The sequence below is a fragment of the Zootoca vivipara genome, chromosome 4 (genome assembly GCF_965207765.1).
Source record: "Zootoca vivipara chromosome 4, rZooViv2.hap1.1, whole genome shotgun sequence".
Classification (NCBI taxonomy): Eukaryota; Metazoa; Chordata; class Lepidosauria; order Squamata; family Lacertidae; genus Zootoca; species Zootoca vivipara.
The window spans coordinates 24,045,103-24,061,362 of NC_142587.1; the positions used below are offsets into that span (position 1 = coordinate 24,045,103).

The following is a 16,260-nucleotide window of genomic DNA, read 5'->3' on the forward strand; positions in this document are numbered from 1 at the left end:
ATTGCAAATTACCCCAACATACACATTTTTTTTTGCAAAAGACATTTTCCCTAATATGACACCTTTATTTATAAATGTATGTTACGTACCACGTGCATTTTTATGCACACTTTTACATAGAACCGCCGAATTGGAAAGGGCCCCGAGGATCACCTAGCCCAACTCCCTGCAATGCATGTTTGTTTTGGTGTGTTTGTAAACAACACCGATATGGAGAACTGCACTGCAAAATTTGGAGAATTACAAATTTCACAGAATGGCTCTGTTGCACATTGTTGTGGTAACCGTGGATTAGATAGGTTCTCCAATAAATGGGAGCGAAATCAAATTTCCCACCCAGCCCTACCTGCAACTTCCTTGGGTTGTACTCCCTTCTCTAGGCCAATAAAGTTCACCTTCCGCCTCCCAGCCCCAAGGCTCAAGCCTTTATACTGCCTGCTGCAACAGAATTGCAGGCGGGAGCAGGGTTGCCTTTTCCTCCATAGACAGAGGCTCTTTCCCTTCCTCCTTCCTCATCTCAATGTGATCACGGCATGCCTGTATGTGACCCTCTCGAGAAGCACATGTATACCAGGAGAGAACTGTGCATTTCTGAGAGCGAAGCCTCCGTTGGAATGGAACCTAGGATGGCCAAAGCTGGCACTGCATCTGGCGAAGGGAGTTTGCTTTTTTGCTATTGGCAGCCATTAATATTCCAGGGACAGCACCAAGCTGATAACTCTGAAACAAAACATCTGTTCCAGGAAGAATAGCTGAAAAAATGGAAACAATAGGTCTGGAACTGTGGCTGAGTAATTGCACGGCACCCAAAGACTAAGCTGCTTCCCCTAATGTTCTCTTTGGCAGCAGAGGGTGCTTGTTTGGCTGGCTGCAAAAGCAGCTGTGTTGGCACCGTTTGGAATGCTTTTGGGTTAAGTCGCTGTATTTGTGTGTGTGTGTGTGTTTGCTTAGCTTACCTTCGCTTAAACGTTCTTTCTGAGCCATGTTGATCCTGTTCATTCCCCCCCCCTTTGACTAACTCCTTGATTCTAAAGGAGATTAGGTGCTTATAGGTTTAATGTTTGTATAAATTCATCCTGAGAAGGCTTTGTGAGCCATTTTGTGGTGAAAATTCTGAACTCCATTATATTTTCAAAGACACTTTAGAATAAAACACTTAGACATAGAGTTTGAAGAGAAAACGGGAGGGAGACTTTGGTTGATTTCATGCAGGTACGGCCTGATCCTATGCAAGTTTATTTTGAATTAAGCCTCAGTGGGCCTTACTTGTGAGTAGTCCATATTGAACTCAGTGGGGCTTTGTTCCAAGTAAACATAGAATCAGGCTACACAGCTGTATACAAGAGATTTCCCTGGTTTTCATCTTACTATACTTTCTGGTCAAGACTCTGGATGGGAATCTGTACTTATAAGATTCCTCCTCTTTCAGAAGAGAAAGCTACAACCAGAACCACAAATTTAAATGCACAGACCAGGTTGTGCATTTCAATTGGCGTTGTCATGACTTTACAGTGGTACCTCCGGTTGCGGACGAGATCCATTCTGGAGGTCCTGCCGGATCCTGAGGTTTTTGCAACCAGAGAGAGCACTTCTGCGCACGCACACACACGGTAGTAGAGAGCTTCTGCGCATGCAAGCGTGGCAAAAAACCAGAAATATACTTCCGGGTTTGCAGCTTACGTATCCCGAAGTTTACGCAACCGGAGGGATAAGTAAGCAGAGGTGCGGCTGTACTGCCATTCATTCAAACTATTGCCCAACCTTTTTTCTTTGCCTCTAGTTCTTAAGTCAAGGAGCTAACTGCTTTCTTGGTTCAGAGAAGACCTCTTAGAGCAGTTTTGCATGCCTTAAGTTGTATCCAAATTATAGTGAAAGACCACAGTATCAACATGACTGCCTGTGAGATAAACATGGGTTGGTCCATTCTCAAAAAAAAAAAAAAAGCCTACTCCCATGGTTGTCACAGTCCATGAAAACCTATAGACAGTGAGATCTTGGCATAGATACCCACATCTTGCAGGGCTTTCCAACAACCTCTCCAAGACCACCTCTACCAGCTCACTTAAAGTCACTGCTGGGGCAACAGGGTGGGGGGGGTCTATATCAACAGAATCCCCATACTATCTCAGGAGTCAAATGCAGGGTAGCAATGCAAAAAGATGGAGTCATAACAGACCACAGCAATGCCTCGTCCCCACTCATCGATCATCCCCAAACTACTTCCCTTCATATAATAAGCTGAATAATGTTTTGGTTCCTATTGCCAATCACTGTCACTAGAGTATGTGATACAGGTCTTAGGTTCATTTTGTCTTGCACTGATAGATAGGGTGGAACGATACTGCTTTTATTTTTGTCATTCTAACTCCACTGTAATTTCCCTTTGCAATCTTTTTTAGGTAAATACTTTTCAAAGGCATTTGTTGGCTAATGTGAATGGAATAGGCTTCAATTACAATAAAAACCATCCTTTCTCTATAGATATTATTGATCTTGAGTGATCTGAAATTCAAGTGGAAAGTTTTAAAGGACGGAACATTGCTGCTTTTATATTCCACCTACTACGCAATTCTCTTTGAAGTCAATGTATATTTGATATAACCTGAACCGAGTATGACCTGGCTATGCCAATCCATATAGAGAATATAGTGTTATAATTTTAATGGCCTTGCTATTTTTTCTTTTTTTAAAAAAGCTAGGTGTCTGAGGCAGGTTTCCTATTTCCTGCAAATCTTGTGGTAACCTTTGCTCCCCCGTGTGTTTAAATCACATTCTTAAGGGATTAAACTGTTATGACAAAAGAGGAATGTTTAGATATTATGCTTTGCCACTAAAAATTTGTCAAATTAGAAGCTGCATTTGATAATCTGAAGATCAAAGAAGCTTTCCAATAGAGCTTTATGTTTTGCTACAATATTTCCCCAACCTTTGCTGAACCTACATTGTTTTGGATTATCTCACATTGGGTTCACTGAGTAAACCTAACCAAATGTGGGAAGAAAATCTCCTGCCAAATATTTTAAACATTTCACATGTGTAGGGCATAGGTGGTAAACTGTGGCTATTAGTTTTGGAGAGAGGTGAAGCTGCCCTTAAACAGCCTTTTAGAGTTCAGTTTTAGAGATGCTTTTTGAGATTAATCTGACAAGGAGGTTAGAGGGGAGACCCATACAAGCAGTCGTTTATCTTCCATTAAGAAAGCTGTTCACTTTCTTTAACATGCTCCTGTAAAAAAATGTATATTTTATATATATTTTACATCTCCCTGAATTATGTCACTGCTCTGTGTATGTGTGCCAGGAGGGGGGAGGAATTAAATTTCCTCAGTCTATGATTTCTCAGAACGGGATAATTTTTGCCTTTATCCATCTCTAACCCTTGCAATCATGTTCCTCCAAACATTGCTAAGCAGTGATCATTCAGAGTTCACATTGCTAGTCGATGTAGAATCTCCCTCTGAATCCCTTTATTGCACTGCCATGATGAACTCAGCCAAACAGCGATGAATACAAACAGTGGATTCTCCACACATCTCTATGGAAGAGCAACACATTGATCTCAGTTGAACCTGCTTTCAAATAAGTGTGATTGCAACCTCTTTCTTTCTTTCTTTGATCGATTAATTGGAGTTATAAATCCAATCTGTCCCAAGGGCCTGGGACATGTAACAGCAAAACTTCTACTCAATCCTTTAGGCTCCAAAAGCAAGTTTGAATTTTTTTTTTAAATGTCTTACACAGCTTCTGGAAATTGTATTTGCCTTGCTTTGGTGAGTGTCCAGAGAGCAGGCGCCTTTAGGAAGTGCAAAGTAGCTGTCTCAAACAGCAGCTGCTGAGGGGCTGAGAGTGGCAGCCGGCTTTGGAGGAGAGAGCTGGGTGTGCCTTGACACCCCCTAAGCTAGCCTTCTAACCTTTCAAGTTAGCCTGTCTCCCTAGGATGCCAAATGATGCTGTCCTATCACCAGGGTTAAAATAACGTTCAGCTGCTATTCCAGGCAGATTAAGTGCTAGACAGGTGTTTAGAGGCAGTGATGGGCTGGATGTGAACTGGAGGGGAATCCTGAGAAGACAGAAGTGTTACATGTTCCAAGCTAAAGGAATTCTGGGATTCAGCTATACAGCTGCAAATAGAACGTTTTAAGTGCATTATACAAATGTGACACTAGATGGTGATGGTGAGTTCATGGCAAATTCAATATATTTTTTCAAGACCTTTAAAAAGCAACAACCGTTTTTTATATGTGTCTAGATTCCACCCTGGCCTTTTGGTTTTTGTTTCTGTGGACCACGGCTATCAATAAATGGAACTCATGAATCAAGAGGTATTTGATTGCCTTCCCCCCTTCCCCCCCGGCCGCCATTGACAATTAAGCATGTTTTCAGGGTTTGTAGAATTGAGGTAAGATGCTAACTTTCTCAGAAGCCATGTCCTACATCCTCACCATAGGTTTACAGAAATTTTCAGTGGTCACGGCTTCCCCCAAGGAATCTTGGGAACTGTAATTTAAGGGTGGTGAGGGCTGTTAGGAGACACTTATTCCTCTCACAGAACTACAATTCACAGAGACCCCTGGGAAGAGGGATCGATTGATAAACTACTCTGAAACTGTAGAGTCGAAACTGTGGAAGGAACTTCAGTGAGGGGAGTAACTCACACGGTGGCACGACCGCAGATTCTTACTGGCATTATAACTGCATCACATACAGGCACTTCAAAATTCCTGTTGAGGGCAGAGGAAAATCAGAGAAGTCGGACAGCAGGTATTTTGTTTTCTTTGAATAAAGACATGAAGCGGTCCGTAATTGTTCGTAACTTCAACTGATGTAGAATGCCATGGGAACCAGGAATAAAAAGTTTGCAGAACAGTTGTGTGGTTTCCCCCCACTCAATTTTTTTTTTTAAATTGCTGTTTAACAGCAGTAGCTTTGGACATGCTGTTATGTCTTCAGTTGCAGTGTTAAATAACATACCTGCTTAAGGCATTAATACAACATAATTATAAGAATGCATGCCTTGTAGGATTGCTGGAATATTAATACACCACGTGTGATTTGGGTAGAAAGACAGACAACATGAAGGATGGCAACATGGAAACACACTGGCTTTCTGAATCTGGGACACTTCATTAAACTCTGTTTGCAGGGGAGTGAAAAATGAAATTGCGGTTGTCCAAAACCGGCCCAAGCATTAGAGTTTTGCTCAAATTAGATTTCAAGCCATGCTGGTGATTTCACACTTGAATGACATGAACACAATTATTTGCCTGTGCCTTTCCCTGTAGGCATGATTAAATTATGGAGTTGTATTCTTCAAAAAGACAGGGTTTATTACTTTTAACAGTTTTCAGACTGAGGTCTCTATAAATAAAGTGAGTTGTAACTCAGAAGCAGCCCCCCTTCCAAAAACACATGATATGTGCTTAATCTTCTCTTCCATCTTTTTTTTTTTTTATAAAACAGGCCTACAAGAGACAATCGCTTATGTAAGGGATGACATGCTTTAATTTCTAAATTTCTTGAGGCAGATTCCCACAGAGAAAAGAACTTTAAAGAGTGTTTCCCCTTGACTCTTGTGTTCAGATCTTTATACACCTAGACACTCAATTATAGGGGCTGGAAAGGATGGGGGGGGGATAAAGTGTATTTATTGAAACAAAACAAAAACCTGGGACCAGAGTGGGGAAATGAGCCTTCTGGGTCAGGAGGCAGAACCCAGAGTAGGTTCAGGGATGGAGCTAGAAGCTTTTGGGAGGGTACAGCCTTACAAAAAAGGGGGGAGGGTATGAGGTGACAGAAATAGGACTGGTCTTTGCATTTCTGGCAGCTGGTCACAAAGCAAAACAAAAAGCCCAGCCACTTTTGTTGTTGTTGTTGTTTATGTTTATTAGCAATGAAGAGGGAAGAAGCACACATAGTCAATACAGCAAGATACAAATAATAATAATAATAATAATAATAATAATAATAATATTTATACCCCGCCCATCTGGCCGGGTTCCCCCAGCCACTCTGGGCGGCTTCCAACAAAACACCAAAATACAGAAATCCATCAAACATTAAAAGCTTCCCTAAACAGGGCTGCCTTAAGATGCCTGCTAAACTCTCCCCCCTCCACTACAGTGGTACCTCAGGTTGCGGACCTGATCCGTTCCAGGGTGCTATTTGCACCCTGAAAGTCCACAACCCGAGCGGCGCTTTCGCACATGCGCGGAAGCGTGATAGATCGGCAAAACCTGGAACTAAACCCTTCCGGGTCCGTCGCGTTCGTATCATGAAAAAACATAACCTGCAGCGGACACAACATAAGGTATGACTGTACACCGTAGGAAATACACTTGAATAGTAGCACTTAAACAGTGGTGTTTTTCTAGAAAAATTGGTGTTGGAACTCACAGTGAACGCCTCCCTTGTTCTCTTATAATGTCAATGATGATAATTTTACTATTTGTACCCCATAGGTTGCCCCAGGCACTCTGGGGGGCTTTCAACATATATAAAAACATAATAAAACATTAAACATTTAAAAAACCTTCCGTATACTGGATTGCCTTCAGATGACTCCAACATTTCTCCAAGGAAAGTAGGGAAGTCCTGAGGAAAAGTGGGGACATTCCACGATCAAATCAGTAACTGGGACAGCTTCTTCAAATCAGGGACATCCCTGGAAAATGGGGACACTTGGAGGGTCTGGACAAGGGTGCCCACTTGAGAGGTGCCGGAACTAAGTTCAACCCTGTTGAACGGCATGATCAAGAGTGTTGCAGGGTTTGATTTGGGCTCAAAATAAGCCATGCTGTTTTCATAGATTTCTGGAGAAGGACTTCCTTTTCCCACACTCATTTCCAAGCTTGATTGGATAATTTCTCATGACTTTTTCAATAAATAAATAAATAAACATATAAAATATATTATATCTTATTTTCAGGATAATCATCTTATATAATTTATCAGTCTATCTAATTTCTAATAGCAATACATGCACATGTTATACACATATGCACACAAAAGAAAAGAATCCAGAAGCATTCATTACTGGCAGATCTCATCTATATATTCCATTAGCTTTTATCTCACCAGTGGGAAAGCAGTGGCAATTCTATTTTAAATTTCCGCTGCACGAAAACCATGAAAGGAGACCAGGTTTTCTCACAGTCCTCTCTTTTCTGTCTCCTCTCCCTCATTTGAACTAATTCGGTAAGATTTGCTTCAATGCCACATACCATCCTTTTTTTCTCCAGCCATTCATTTACTGTAGGTATCTTGGATGAAAGCCATTTTGCAGCTAATAAAATTGTTGCAGCATACAATAAAATTCCCACAAGGACGAAATGTTCCGGGGGTAGATCTAATTTCATGTAACCCTATTTTTACCTTTGTTTCTGCTTTTCTCAGTCTTTCTTCCTCTGGATCCCTCCCCCCCCCTCTCTCTCTCACACACCCCTTCTCTTAAATGTGCTTCAACAGTAACCCCTACAACATGGCGGTGGTGTGACCAGGTTTTCCTCAGGGGACAACCTGGTTGTGGGCCACTTACTAAGGTAGTATAAGAGCAATTGTTTGGAGCAGAGGTAGAGAACATGGTGTCTTTCAGACATTGGACTCCAACTCCCATCAGCCACGTGATTGAGGATGATGGGAATTGTGATCCAGCAACATCTGAAGGTCACTATATTGATTACCCCTACTTTAGGCAATACTGCCTTGATTATTATAGGTTCAAAACTCTGGGGGCATGGTATTGTAGTGCACCCCTATGCAAATGTACTCAGAAGTAATTTCCAGTGAGTTCAATTGGATTTGTGCGTAGGGCTGCAGTCTTTGTCATTTGTTTCTGCCATTTAGTATGAGAAGGAGTATGGGGCCAGGATCTGTCCAACTTATACTGTATTATTATTCTATAAAATATCAGCCTCATATCTGAAGCAGTGCCAGTATGCACTTAATTTCATTGTGACCAAAGATTACTCCTGCTGCCAGGACCTTCAAATTAAATTAGTGCTGACTGAAGAGCAGGATCAAAATCAACTCTGCCAGCCTCTTGACATCACTCTTTGCATGCAAGGGAGTTAATGTTTTCCTCAGCAGCACTTTGCTTTCACCTTAAGGACTCACAAAGTTTTGCATTTCCCCTCTTTGTTATTATGCATGCATGCTACCATTCTGTATGTTGACAAATGCCCATAGGTAACAGCAACGAAATCATAATGGTTTGGCTGAAATATATGAAGAATAGGCAACAAACTCCCTTAATTAACACAAATGTGTTCTCCCTAACAAATGCATTAATTGAATAAACATGCTTTTAAATGAAACACATGCAGCTTTTCATGTCAACCTGAGTTCATGTCCTCCAGCTCCTTCTTAAATGGATTTTCAGAATGACACTTCTGTGCCAGCTAGCTAGGTCAGCACCATGTTAGTGCAGCGAAAGCTTTTGCCCTGGTGGCCAAGCCGTCATTGAATTCATTTTGGAGTTTACAGCTTTGTTGCTTTCATTAGAAAACCTTTTTATCTTGCTGAAGGAATAAAATCTAATGAGAAGTCTGGAACAGGTTCGTTGGAGTGGCCAGAGCATCTGGGAAGCATCCCAAACCCTGAATCTAAATGTGTTAAGTGCCTACACAACTGATGGGAAAGGGCTGGGTTTCTGTGTTAGAACTCATGCTTTGCAGGCAAAGGTCTCAGGTTCAATCCCCAGGTAAGGCTGGGAAGATCCCTATCGGTGGAGGTAATGCTATATGGCAGGGTTCCCCAAACTTGGACTTCAGTTCCCATCATCCCTGACCACCGGTCCTGCTCGCTAGGGATGATGGTAGTCCAAAAACTGCTGGAGACTGATTTAGACATGTGACCTGACTTCTTAGAAGGTAGTTTCCCAAAAATAGGTCAGATGGCCTCCCTTTTGCTTTTTGCTAATAGGCTAACAAAGAAGGTCCATGGTAGACATCACCAACGGGCAGGCTGTCTCTGCCCCTTGTCCTTCCAACCACCAAGGTGCCCGACCTCTAGGGGGAAAGCTCCAGAGTGGTGCTGGTGGCCTAGCAAAAGGTATGAGCTCCACTGGCGACCGGTCCGTTTCCGGGCACAATTAAAGGTGCTGGTTATGACCCATAAAGCCCTGCATGGCTTAGGTCCAAGACTGCATTCCCTCATACAAACCTGCCCAGGATTTGAGATCTTCAGGGAAAGCCCTTTTCTCAGGCGCACTTGGTGGGGTTGCAGAAGAGGGCCTTCTTGGACACTGCTCCAAAACTTCCTCCCTGAAAAAGCTAGACTTGCTCCTTCCTTGTTGTCCTTCTGCTGGCAGGAGAAGATCACCTTGTTCCAACAGGCTTTGGGGAACTGACTGCTTTTAATGAAAATGCCATGCTGCTTTTATTGTACTTATCTGTATATTTTATTTTATTTTTTTAATACTTTTTATTCAATTTTTCAAAAAATATACACAATAACAAAATACAACCAAAATGCATACAACAAAAACATCTGTATATTTTAAACAGATTTTATATTTGCTTTAATTCAATCAATGGTTAATTGTTTTTTAATTATTGGTTTTTCGATGTTTTGAGCAATTCTTTCTTTTATCTATAAGATGCCTTGAGTCCCATTAGGGAGAAAGGTGGGGGTAGAAATAAATTAATCCTCCTCTTCATCATCATATCACCTACAGGGACAGTCCTGCCATGGAACAGGGGGAAGTGAGTATGTGAGGGCAGGGAGGCAGCAACAACAACACTTTTTAATGTGTCTGCTCAACCAGAGGTGAGAGATGCCATTTGGACTCCATTTCCAGCCGTAAAATGTTTTAGGCGGGCATTGATCACTACTCCCTGATCACCATTGATCACCACTTCCCAGCTAGCTAGCATCCTACTTGGAACTAAATGAGAAGCAGTTCCAGGGAACCTAACATTATGATGACACATTTCATACTGGGCAGATTCTTCAACCCAGGTGGGAGCAGCAATGTCATGGCTGGAGGCTGAAGAAGCAGATAGCATTGTTCTTGCAGTGCAGAGGCAAGCAAGCCTTTTCAGCCTAAGACTGCATTGCCACTTGGTGAAGCCTTTCACCCGCCCAAAAGGAAGGTGTAAATACCAAACCTTTCTGGGCTACCTACGGGTGGGGGGGCACATACCATTGGTGGGCAGGCCCAGAGGCAAAAGTGATTTCATAGAATCAAAAGGGACCCTGAGGGCAATCTAGTCCAAGCCCCTGTGCATGAATCCAGTGCTGAATTAAACCCTGTGGAGACCCCTAGGCAGTCAAAATCTTGAAGGGAGGGGCCTTCACAAATTATCTGGAGCTGGCGGTAACGTGCAACAAACTAACTCACCGAAGATTTCTCATCTCTAGAGATTTCTCATGTGCGTGCGCTAGTGGGATAACACCGAAGTAGGAAAACTTGATTGTAATTTTCTTTCAAGGTCGAATCAATATTATTTTGATCCGTTGTTGTGGGGGCTATAGGTTGGTGCCTACTCTGCCTATTTGGTAATCTGGCACTGCAGGAATCCTGGGTGAGCTCAAACCACCAACCTTTTGGTTAACAGCCAGGTAAACTGACCCAGTGCACCATGAGATTAAAGCCATGAATGCAAATGTTACCTTTGTACAGTCGTCTAGTTTCCATGCACTCTCACATGCCCCCCCGTCTCTTCCACCCAGGAAAGCAAGGGACACCAACAGGTAAACCCCTCAAGCCTGATATCAGACCGTCCAAGTGTCCCTGTTTTCCAGGGACGTCCCTGATATAGAGAAGCCGTCCCAGTTTCTGATTTGATCCCAGAATGTACCACTTTTTCTTGGGATGTCCCTACTTTCATCGGAGAAATGTTGGGGGGTATGGCGTTATCTGACCCCCGAGCCGTCTGAAGTCAATCCTGTATAGGGAAGGGTTTTTTCTTTAAAAATGTTTAATAGTAAAATTACCATTATGGAATGGGACGTCCCTATTTTCATTGGGAAAATGTTGGAGGGTATGGGATTTGGAGCAGGCCCAGTGAGGGGTGGGGGTTGCCTGGGGAGAAGGGATGTGACCTAGGAAGAAATGTTACCTGTGAGGCTTAGGGGCCATATAGAAAACCCAGAGGGCCACATTAAGCCTGAAGTCCCCCACCCCTGATTTTTGCACTTACAGTGCAATGTAAACAAACATGGTTGCCTCTTCTAAGGGTCATTTAACCTAAAGGTAGGCAGCCTAGGTGGTGCAGGTAATATGGGGCATGCAATACATTAGATTATATTAGCATGTATAATACATATATGTAGCATATCAGCAGAGAGACCAGAGGAATGGGAGTTGCATGGGTACAAAGGATAATTGCCAGTAATAAATGCAGTTATACATACTTAACCGTAGGCTTTCTTTCGGTTAGGGATGGTATACGGCACAAAGCAAACGCCAGCTGTGCTCTGAGTACCACACAGAGGGTTGGGATTTGGGGAGGGGGGCTGTCAATGCCATTCATGCATTATTCAGGATGTGCTGACGTGAATTCTTCCGCAAAGTTGCTCAAACTTAGCCGGTCTTAACCTTCATCTTAAAGGCATCATTCAAATGCGACCTTGGCATATTAAGAAAGTCCTGTCTTGGGGGGGGGGGGAGAGGCATTGTTGCTTGATGAAACTTCGCCCCCTCCTCAAGGTAAGGATTAGTGCACGATCCCCTTCTGGCTTCCTCTGCCACAGCAGCACCCCCCACCTCTCCACCTCCCCTCTCCCACTGCTTTATGTTGACTTTGTGCAACAGCTGTGGGTAATCAAATCATCCTACAGACCTAGCTGCTGCTCGCCAGCTGGCACAAGGCAAGCTGGACCACCTATGCCAGAGACATCCAGCTGTACATGTATCATTATCTATCCATCTGTAGCACATGCCATATGCCGTTCCCCAAAGATGCATGGAGGCTACACTTGAAACGAAACTTCCAAAGCACAGCTTGAAAGTTGCACCCCTTGCACGCTGAGCTCTTTGAACCTCTCTCCTATTACTCAGCTTTATTTCTTCTTGGAGTGATTTGAAGAGCAGGGTCCCGCACAGAGTTTTAAATTTACAGCAGCCTGGCTTGAGCCTAGTAGTGAAAAGAGCAGCCTTGGCTGACCCACATCCGACCTATGCTGGAGAGATTTCACCAAAGTTTTATCCAGTCCCCCGATCAGATTGTTATAGGTAATCCAGAATCAGTCTCACACATCCCCAGCGAAACAGGTTCCCCAGCTGTACTTGCATTCTAAAAGGCAATTTTAAGCTTTTCCAGAATTGGTGAAGAATTTAAAAAGTGGTGGAAGGCTGTTGACAGCTGACGCGCAGTATGAGAAAATGTAGAATATATACTCATCTCCTTGCAAGGAGCATTCACACATCTGACTGAAGTAAGATGCTCTTTACATCTCTGGCAGCATTCCTTCACAGATGTGTACAGCTCTGTCAGAGTTTTGATTGTGTTCGGAAGGTCTGCAAGATAGCTGTGATGGTAAATGTTTTCCTTCAGAAAGTTATAGCGAGAAGACAAATGTCACATCAGGAAATAGCTTTTCTCAGCAAACTGGCTTCCTCTTTTCTTCTTTGTCACTGTTAATATCCTTCCATAATCTACCCCTCCTCCTCTTCCCCCTCCCCTCCCCAGAAAACCTTCTCAAGATTTCATGAAAAATCTGATTTTATTAACTCAGTAACCAGCAGCATTGGAAAGGAACACATTCAAAAGCCACATCCTGGTGACAGATGTATGTTTGACATGCCTTTAATGAGATGAATACCATTTCTTAAAGGCAGGTGCAACTCAGGCGTGTGACTCATTTGTATGGCAAGATTCCTTTAACTTCTTCTTTTTAAATAGCAATAGTTTCCCAATTTAGATACTTTTCCAGTACAAGTGTTGCAGGTGGTAGTTGTTGGCAAAATACTTGTTTTTTAAATTGCTAATGTTAATGAATGGGCATAACGAATTATACTTAAACTAAGTCTTGTTGAAATAAAATTTATGGTGAAATTGCATGTAAATTGATTGAGGATATAAAACCCAGATTATAATTCTTCACATTATTCTTGTTTTAAAAATCTATCATGAAATTGTATGGGTCTGAGGCTATTTGTGTTTGAGCATAGCAAGTTCAGCTGATTCGATTAGTGACTTCCCAGTTGCTCAAACATGCCTAAAATTAGCACGTATTTTCTTCCCCTGACAAACCACTTCTATATAATGCTGACAGCCCATCACCATGTAGATGGAGCTAACATAGTGGTCCTTTGCCCACTTTCCATCTGGATGGCAAGTAAGTGGGTCATCTAACTAGCCACACCTACATGGCAAATGGCTTTCAAACATTAATCATAGAATCATAGAGTTGGAACCGTCCCTTCCAACATGACTCTATGACCCTGAGGACCTTCCAGTCCAACCTTAATATGCAGCTATCCCATATGGGGATCGAACCTGCAACATTGGCATTATCAGTACCACACTCTAACCCAGGCACCCCCAACCTTTGGCCCGCAAGATGTTTTGGACTACAATTCCCATCATCCCTGACCACTGGTCCTGTTAGCTAGGGATCATGGGAGTTGTAGGCCAAAACATCTGGAGGGTCGCAGGTTGGGGATGCCTGCTCTAACCAGCTGAGTTATGCTGCTAGGATTAAGCATAAAGAGCATCCCATGACCTGCTTGGAAATGTTTGGGACGTTGTTGTTGTTTCTCTAGTAAACACACTTGGAAGGTGAATACAGATGACTCCTCCAGGGTTGGCCCAAGACTTTTTGGCATCTGAGGTGAACCACGAAATGGCACCGAGCTTCCCACTAGGGAAGAAGAGGGGAGTAAAGATTGACACTAGGAGCAAAGGGGGAATAAAAATCTACATTGGGACCCACTGCCCCTATGGATCCTGCCGTCTGAGGCGGTCACCTCACCTTGCCTCATGGGTGAGCCAGTCCTGGACCACTCTACCAAGTCAATTGATATACCAGTCATAGGTTATGTCCTGCCAAGTATGTGGAGAATTTAAGCTGCTTCTCCAGATTTCTGAACAGGTGCAGAAAATTCCCTACACTTGGATGAACAGACAGAATGACTGCTTGTGAAGTAGATCTTTGGCACAATGAGGCAAAATACCTGTTATTTGTGGTAATTTGTTTTCCATCCTTGAACTGCACTTATTCTGGAGCAACTGATCTGAAAGAAACATATGTTCTGAGTGCCGCTATCTTTACAGAACACGCCCACGGATAAACATTTATGACCATAACCCAGCAATTGTAGTAAACACAATTCTCTCTCTCTCTCTCTCTCTCTCTCTCTCTCTCTCTCTCTCTCTGTGTGTGTGTGTGTGAGAGAGAGAGAGAGAGAGAGAGAGAGAGAGAGAGAGAGAGAGAGAGAGAGAGAGAGAGACTTTAGAGCTGTAAGAGCTGTATTAGTGGTGATATGTGAAGTATCATTAGAGGAAAAGATGGGAGAGGTTCACATTTTGCATCAAAGCTGTGGAAGAAGAATGACACCAGGATATCGGATGTGTTGGATTACTGTTACTCATTATGGTTTGTGAAATGATGTTTTGCATTTCTTCAAAGGCACATATTTCAGCATGTTAGGAAATGAGTGCTGAAGACCTGCCAGGTTAGTTCGGAGACCAGCAGTCCATAAACTGCATCACTGGATCTCCAACAGTGGCCTGTCAAATTTCTCAAGAAATCTCACCCTTCAAGGCAGGGACAACTATCTCCTGTTGCTGGTATCTGGTAGTAAACAAGCATTTTGGTTTCCCTGCGAATGTCCCAGTCCTCAAACACTCTGCACTTCAATCGGGAGAAAGCCGCACTCGCAGAGCTCAGGCGATGCTGGATTTCGGCATCAATGTTGACCCTTGTGGAAAGCCTAGGTAGTAGGAGAAGTGATCTACATTTTCCAACGTTACACCATTGAGTTGGATTTGTGGCGCTGCTGGTAGTGAAAAGTGAATTGTCCCTCTTCTCTCAACCTACACATCTTGATAATTTCCAAATCATTTTTACAAGTCCTGCTCTGGGTTTTGATTGCCAGGAGGACAGATTATAATGCCTGGATGCATGTACCTTTCAATTTCAATTTCTCAGTTTTCCAGTCTTAATTGCAACTCACCGCATTTCTGGATTAGTTGGATTTTTTAAAAAGTCTTCGTAAAAATTTGCCAGCGCTTTAGTGCCCATGTCTCCTAATATATGCATTTCTGTGTGCAATTTTGCCTTATACACTTTTGAAAACCATTTTCTCTAATACAGCCTTTCTAAACCTCAGGTCCCCAGTGACATTGAACTACAACTCCCATCATTCCTGACCACTGCTCCTGCTTGCTAAGGATGAGGGGACCCAAGTTTGAGAAAGGCTGCTCTGATAAAATGAATTTTGTATATTATTTTTGCTAGTAAATTTTTGTTCTCCTTCACCCCTAAAATGTGGATTTTTGTATACATCTTTTGGCTGGAGAACTGAATCGCAAGGTTTGGAGAAGTACACATTTCTAAGTACAGTGGTACCTCTAGTTACAAACATAATTCATTCCGGAGGTCCGTTCTTAACCTGAAACTGTTCTTAACTAGAGGCGTGCTTTCGCTAATGGGGCTTGTTGCTGCCGCTGCGCCTCCGGCACACGATTTCAGTTCTCATCCTGGGGCAAAGTTCTCAACTCGAGGTAACTCTTCCAGCTTAGCGGAGTTTGTAACCTGAAGTGTTTGTAACCTGAGGCATTTGTAACTTGAGGTACCACTGTATAGCAGTGTTTTGTCGTGTGTATCATTTCAGGAAGTGTGACTTGGGGAGTTTCGCATTAAAATGCAAACTGAACCAAACTTCTTCCCTACTTCTAGGCGCATGTTGTAGAGCAGTAATTGGTGTGCCAGGCCATGCTACGCCACACTAGGAGAAGTGAATGTCGTGAGATTTACTCATGCCTCAAGTTAGCACTGCTTTCAAACAAGCAACATTTGTGCCCAGGTTTTTGTTCTTTAAAAAACACAATACCAGATCACTTAAATCACTGCTATATGAACTAGACTTTTTTTGACCATGTGCTAAACGTGAAACAGTGCTAGTCTTCATTGTGCAGCAAATATAGGATTTCAGAACAGACTGAATTATGGTTCTTCAGATTATATAGCAAAACCACCTCAAGCAGTGGCCTTGTCAGATCTCATAAGCAAAGTCGTAATGGGATGGAACTGCTGGAAACTTCCAAGATTAAGCCTTGGCTGTCCTAAGCAGAGATGTCATGGATCTTTCGCA

At 42.8% G+C, this 16,260-nt stretch overlaps 2 long non-coding RNA genes across 8 annotated transcripts in view; one reads left to right on the forward strand and one right to left on the reverse strand.

Annotated features, from left to right (window-relative positions):
* Nucleotides 1-16,260, forward strand: part of LOC148685862 (uncharacterized) — a 120,733-nt gene that overhangs the window by 27,454 nt on the left and 77,019 nt on the right. The gene's annotated exons all lie outside the window — the stretch shown is intronic.
* The window catches only part of LOC148685864 (uncharacterized), a 35,562-nt gene continuing 28,674 nt past the window's right edge, over nucleotides 9,373-16,260 (reverse strand). For 2 of the 4 annotated variants that reach the window (XR_015949485.1, XR_015949482.1), the window contains 2 exons: nucleotides 14,119-14,178; nucleotides 9,373-12,490 (listed from right to left, as the gene is read on the reverse strand). This is a non-coding gene — a long non-coding RNA (uncharacterized LOC148685864). The remainder of the gene's footprint in view (nucleotides 12,491-14,118; nucleotides 14,179-16,260) is intronic. The other 2 variants (XR_015949484.1, XR_015949483.1) reach the window with 2 other exon arrangements.